General features: G+C 44.8%; 1 protein-coding gene across 3 annotated transcripts in view; it reads right to left on the reverse strand.

Moving 5' to 3' along the window:
• Znf569 (zinc finger protein 569) overlaps window positions 1–2,906 on the reverse strand; it is a 25,910-nt gene extending 23,004 nt beyond the window's left edge. For 2 of the 3 annotated variants that reach the window (XM_029479697.1, XM_029479695.1), the window contains exons 1-2: window positions 2,585–2,906; window positions 656–840 (exon numbers count right to left, since the gene is read on the reverse strand). The gene's annotated coding sequence lies outside the window, so the exon portion shown is untranslated. Of the gene's footprint in view, window positions 1–655; window positions 841–2,460 lie in introns of all 3 variants that reach the window. The other variant, XM_029479696.1, reaches the window with a different exon arrangement.
• Between the last annotated feature and the right edge of the window lie 3,784 nt (window positions 2,907–6,690).

Raw genomic sequence — 6,690 nt, forward strand, 5'->3', positions numbered from 1 at the left:
TCACTTTGTAGACCAGGCTGGCCTCGAACTCAGAAATCCGCCTGCCTCTGCCTCCCGAGTGCTGGGATTAAAGGCGTGCGCCACCACGCCCAGCTATCTCTTCTGGTGTGTTACAGTGTACCTATATAATAAATAAATCTTACAAAAAAAACAAAAAAAACCCTTCCTAATTGGTCTTTCTGTCCCCTCCCTCACCCCACCCCTGACACTTCTTCATTCCTTTTCCAGCTGTCACCAGAGCAGCAAAAGCAGATAGATTGAGCATTGAGCAGATAGATTATCATGCACATGTTCAAAATACCTCCCATCTCACTCAAGGTACTGCAGTCTACGAAGCCCAACTTCCTCTGCTCTCCCCCCACCCAGCCCACCCCTGGCCTTCCCCCTCCTTAGCTGTTTGAGTCACTGCCAGTGTGTTCATCAGAGCAAGCATGAAAACATCAAAACCTTGACAACTGCATTCTCCCTGTATGGAATAACCCTTTCTCCGATGTACTTGAACCTCGCTGCATTCTCCTGTCATCTACCTCCTTTCCTGTCCTCCCTGGCCCTCCATCTAGACTCTACTTCCCATCTCTAATTCTAAATAGCCTCCTATTTTGACATTTTTTTTCTAAGTATTTTTCAGCATCTGATAGGGTTCATAGTTACTTACTTTGTTTATTATCTGGTCCTCAGCAATGAAAGCATCATGATAGCTGGAGGAGAGGGGAGGTCACTGCTTCTTTTGTTCGCTGCTATATCCCACACACCACCAATTGACTGATATATGTCCAACATTCAATAAATATTGAGTTTATAAAAGGCTCCTCAGCGCAGGAAGAACTCTGAAAATGAGACCTGAAAACAGAAACAAATCACAAAAGAGATCCTTACTTAAACGATTGACCTTGCTAACAAGTACTGCTGTTGTGCCACGGAACCTTCATGAACCCCAAAAGGACCACCAACGAGCCCCAACGCAGCAGAAACATGGAGCCCTGAGTTCAGTGTCAGGCAAGCATTTATAGAAGCAAGAAGAGGGTATCTAGCCTGGTGCACATCTGATTGGGGATCCATTATGGCCTTTAACATAAATTTAAGCCAAGCCATAAACTTAACTCCTGCTTTCCTCCTGATGATGGCTGTTAGGAAGTGAAGTGTCAGGGCCAGGCTTGTAACCTGGAGGTGCTTGTAACCCTGACACAGCAGAGGTGCCAGAAGCAGGTTTTGTTGGGGGGTAACCTGGAAACTGGTAGGTACAGGTCTTGTTGGGGTGTAGCCTGGAAATGATGCTAGCTATTGGCCTGTTAGTTAACTTTAAGTTCAACCTTAGGTCAGGTTCTCTAAGAGGAGACGGAGTCTGAACCCAAAAGGCTTGGTCTCTCGAGTTTTATTTTATAACTATGAAGGTAAAGTTCCTGTTACTTACAGGACTCATTGCTCTCTAGGGTGTATCTCTATTCCAATATTGCTGAAATGCTGATGCATTGATTATTTCAGTAATATTGTAGATGTTAGAACTTTACATTGGGTATAAGTATTTAGATTTTGGGAGATTTTAATAAGGATATGCTTGTTAACATATCAACTCCACTTCTAAAAGCCACCCGAAGAGAGGGAGGAAACAAGAGGAGGTATGAGGGAAGAAATGGGGTACATTACAGCGTTGCCAAACAGTTCTGCAGGAACTTGGTTTATAACTTCAAGAGGTTATTAAAACAGAAATTAATCAGGATATATATATATATATATATATATATATATATACATATACTTATGTGTGTGTGTATATGTGTGTGTGTGTTTAAATGGTATACACTTGTAATGTGTAATTGTTGATGTCAATATGTTAACAACATCAATGGTTAAATAAGAGCCGTAAGTTACAGAACTATATATATGATGTTACTGCTCTTTTAAGAGGCCATGCTCTTTATATGAGCACATAAATGCACGCGTTCATGCTCCCAACGAGTGTAAAGAAGTCAGTTTGTCAGGAGCTGCATGACTGACTGGGAGAAATGAATAATTTTTAGTCTTTGGGCTTTTCTGTATCTTGCTATTTGGGGAATGGAGTTGGGCAGCAAGGCAAATGAATTTCGCCTGTCATGTACACAAGACAGTTTGTCAATACAGGAAAATAGTCAAGTCCTGGAGATACTGATGCTTCATATAAAAATATTTTCAATTATTATAAACGGCTAAAGGTAGCACTCGTTCAAACGCGGTCTTCAGACTTCTCCACACAATCCTACCCGCCTGACTTCCACCCATAGAGTTTTTCATTAATGCATTCATTCATTATCTCAGCCATCACATGTGCACCCACTTTCGTAAATACACATAAAGGATAACGAGCAAATTAGTCACATCACGGCTGCTGCAAACCGCCGGCATCCCGTCCTCCACCCACACCCGCGCCCGCTCTACAGGGCCCTGGCTTCCACCCAGCACAAAGAGGCCTGGCCTCCAGCTCACGTCTTCCGGGACTCAACGCTGAGCCGGGCCACGGGTCTCGATCCCCCACCCCGACGCCACCCAAGGCTCACTGCCTCGGGGCTACGGCCTGGCGCTGCTAGGCTGGGAAAGAAGATCCACAAACCTGGGTCCGTTAGGCGCAGGGTAGCACTTCCCAGAGGGCCGCGCGGCTCGCCGGGCGAGTCTGGCCTTCGGCGTGCGAGTCAGGAGAGTGGCTAAGGCTCGGGTAAGGGCGCGGCGCTGCGGCAGGGGGATCGGCTTGGGCCTGGGCGGGTTTTGTAGCTGCAGCTACCCCGCGGCCTGGCATTCACAGCCTGGGGGTGCAACTTGCAACTGAGAAGAATCCGAAAGGATCCGTTGCTTTCTTGCTTTGAACTACATTTCCCAGAGCCCTTCGCGGCCCGAGACCTGTGCTCACCCAAATGAAAAACTGGCCCTCGGCTGTGAGACTCTCAGGGTTAGGGAGTCTGAGCCAGGAAGGAAGTGCGGCTGAGTTTGTTTAGTTTCCTTGGATCAGGGCTCTCCCCCGAGATTGTCTACCTCTTTATGATGGGGATGGTCCTCCGGAGTCTCAAACTCTTGGTAGCAGGCAGAAGGAGGAGTTACGTGAATACGTGTGTGTGTGTGTGAGAACTAGACTATGAGCTCAGGGTGTGGAGTTTATGGAGTTAAGAGACCTGGAAGTTCAGTGACGTTTAAAACTGTGTGAATTTGCAACCGCTTTTGTAATCATGGCTGGGTGTTCTCTGCAGCGTTTCATTGCTATCCTCCAATTTTGTCAGGAACATGCTTTTGTCTATACTTCGTAGACTCCTTGTTCTGACCGACAGTGTTCCTGGACTGGTAACGTAGGATTGTAAACACCATTGCTGGGCAATGTCTGCATACTAACTAGATCCTAAGGAAACGGAGCCATTTACTAGTCAACTAGACCCTTGTACCAGTTAGCCATTCATTCTCTCTCCATCAAAACAAAACAATCCCTGGTCTACAAAGTGAGTTCCAGGACAGCCAAGGCTATACAGAGAAACCCTGTCTCGAAAAACCAAAAAACAAAACAATCACCACTGGGGAGGGGGGCGTTATTATATATGCGTTTTTACAAATACTTTCCACCCTTGCTGTAGGAGTAATTTGTCCTTTTATTGTCCTGATAATACTCTTTAGTGAACAAGGTTTGTTTGTTTAGTTGGTTGGTTGGTTGGTTGGTTTGGTTTGGTTTGGTTTATTTCTACTTTCTATTTTATCTGCAGTTCGTGCATGCAATACACAGAGAGACCAGAAGGGGGCATCCGATTCCCTGAAACTGGAGTGGCCTGTGCTTGTGAGCTACTCCCTGAGAGTTCTGGGGATGAAACATGGGTCCTCTTCAAGAGCAACAAGTATTCTTGATGCCTAATCTCTCTCTCCAGCCCCTGCTTTAGATAGGTGGTATAGTGTACATAGTTCCTTTATCATAGTATTTAAGCAACATTATTTTATTTCACACAGAATATAGAACTCTAAGCAATAGTTTGTTTCTCTTTTCCTTTCATAATATTGTTGCTGTCAAATAAACTTCTTGAATTTGCCATCGCTTGACATGTAGACCAAACTGACCTCAAGCTCAGACAAATCACCCAGCTTTTGTTTGACAGGCCCACCCCCACCCTAACTTTTATTTTCTGTCTATCCCAGCACCACAGATAGCTTCTCCCATACAGTGTTGGTTTCTAATCAGACACCACAGAGAAGAATTCCATACACAAACGCATATCCATGATTCTAACCCTTCAACGTTTGTCCGACTCAATCTGACACTCTCCACAAATCTGTCCCTACCACAGCACATTTAAACATCACAAATATCATATATACTGTGAACACAATCAAGCACACATGACTCCAGAAATATTTGCCTAACCCAGCAAATCATGTTTTCCACCGTTACAAGAATTGCGTACACACTCAGAGAGTTAGGTATTATTCTCAAAATCTTGAAATTTTTCCTGAAGAAAAATGCTACGTGTTTGAATGAAGTACAGAGTCAGATGAAGACGATACGGAGGGCATGGCTGAGTGGCAGAGTGCTTGCCTGGCATGCTTGACAACCTGGGTTCCATCCCACAAAAAGATCTGTGAAGGGACTAGAGAAAAGGCTTAGCAGGGAGCTGGAGGGATGGCTCAGTGGTTAAGAGCACCGTCTGCTCTTCCAGAGGTCCTGAGTTCAATTCCCAGCAACCACATGGTGGCTCATAACCATCTGTAATGGAATCTGATGCCCTCTAATGGTGTGTCTGAAAACAGTGACAGTGTACTCATATACATAAAATAAATAAATCTTGGAAAGAAAGGAAGGAAGAAAAGAAAGAAAGAAAGAAAGAAAGAAAGAAAGAAAGAAAGAAAGAAAGAAAGAAAGGAAGGAAGGAAGAGAGAGAGAAAAAAGAAAAGGCTGAGCAATTAAGAGCACCCTGAGAACCGACACCCTCCTCTAGCCTCTCCTGGCAACCAGGCATACAAAGATATAGGCAAAAATACTCATACACATAAAAAGTAAAAATAGTTAAAATATTTTCAGTTTATTTTATTTATTGTGCATGGGTGTTCTGCTTGCGTTTGTGTCTGTATACACGTGGTTTGGCGGTGAGAAGAGACATTAGGACTGAGACTTGTCAGTCCCCCTGAACTCCAAGGTGCTACGGGTCCCTTCTATCCGGACTACATTTCCCAATGGCCCCAGAGGGAGCTGGGCCGTTGCCCCTTTGTGTTCTCTGGGAGCCCAGGCAACAGAGGATCTTCTTTCCTGCCCCACCTCCTACCCAGAGGCTAGATTCTCCTACTTGTGGCAGCTGGAGTGGAGGACATTCCAGAGCCTTCAGGGAAGAAGCGAGACTTTCCTGCAGGGAAGTGGCTGGGGAGTGTCCACCTGGAATCTGGTCGCCAGGCCTTCTGTGCGTCCCTGGGAGTAAGAAGTGGTTGTTACAGTTCTGGGAGCATGTCACCCAATGTGCAAGTGAATCTATGCCTGGTACCTTCCCTTTCCCCCTTGTGCATATCGGGGAGCCTCCTTGTGACTAGAATGTAAGTCCATTGTTAGTGATGGCAGCCTGTGGCACCAGAGCATCTGAGACGTGTAGGAGAGGGTGAACATCTGACGTCGTGTACATCCATGTGTGTGACAGTGGCTGGCAATGTCGTCTTTGAGACTTTGAGTATGTGAGTTTCCTGAAACTGTCACCCAGTGTCTTTTTTTTTTAAGATTTATTTATTTATATGTAAGTACATTGTAGCTGTCTTCAGACACATGAGAAGATGGCATCAGATCTCATTACAGATGGTTGTGAGCCACCATGTGGTTGCTGGGATTTGAACTCAGGACCTCCAGAAGAGCCTAACCACTGTGCCATCTCTCCAGCCCCACCCAGTGTCTTTTCAAGAAAGCCAAGTGGTGACAGTATGCTACCAAGTTTTGGAATCACTCTTCTATTGGAGAGAAGGATGGCTAAGTTTATTTCATCTTAGTGACTTATTTATTTCCAGGTGTATCTTTATCTAAACATTCACTCGTCTCTTCATCTGTACGCTCTGTAAATTTGCTGCCCAAGGAATAAATTGAAAATGACTTAAGCATGGGTTATATTGTATGTAAACGAATTGCTACGTCTCCACCAACTCTGTTTACTGAAGGGAAGGTTGCAACAGGAGGAAGAAACATCAGATGTTAGGTAATGTGGATGCTGAGAGGAACGCCAAGTTTGCCGTGTTCTTTTCCCATCTCAGCTAGCCCAGATCTCCATTTCTTAGGAGGAGCTGAGAGGAAGAATGGCTGTCGGACCTCTTAAAGCTGTGCACCAGGTGAGCTGGTATATTATTCTCTCTCCTTAATTCCGTTCCCACCTTTCAAAGTGAGCTGACATTAACTTCCCTGCTGCTGAAATGATTTGGGCTCCCCAGCAGGTGAGTCCCATCCCTGGCTGTCTCACTTGATTTTATATTAATTTCTTTCGCTCTGTGTGAAAGTCATTCGGTCAGTTCACTACCTTAAATGTTTTAAAACATAATTTGTAAATTTTTGTCTTTAAAAAAAAAAAGATTTATATTTATTTTATGTAAGTACACTGTAGCTGTCTTCAGACACCCCAGAAGAGGGCATCAGATCTCATTACGGATGGTTGTGAGCCACCATGTGGTTGCTGGGATTTGAACTCAGGACCTTTGGAAGAGCCATAGGTGCTCTTACTCACTAAGCCA

Source organism: Mus caroli, chromosome 7 (assembly GCF_900094665.2).
Source record: "Mus caroli chromosome 7, CAROLI_EIJ_v1.1, whole genome shotgun sequence".
NCBI classification, from domain to species: domain Eukaryota; kingdom Metazoa; phylum Chordata; class Mammalia; order Rodentia; family Muridae; genus Mus; species Mus caroli.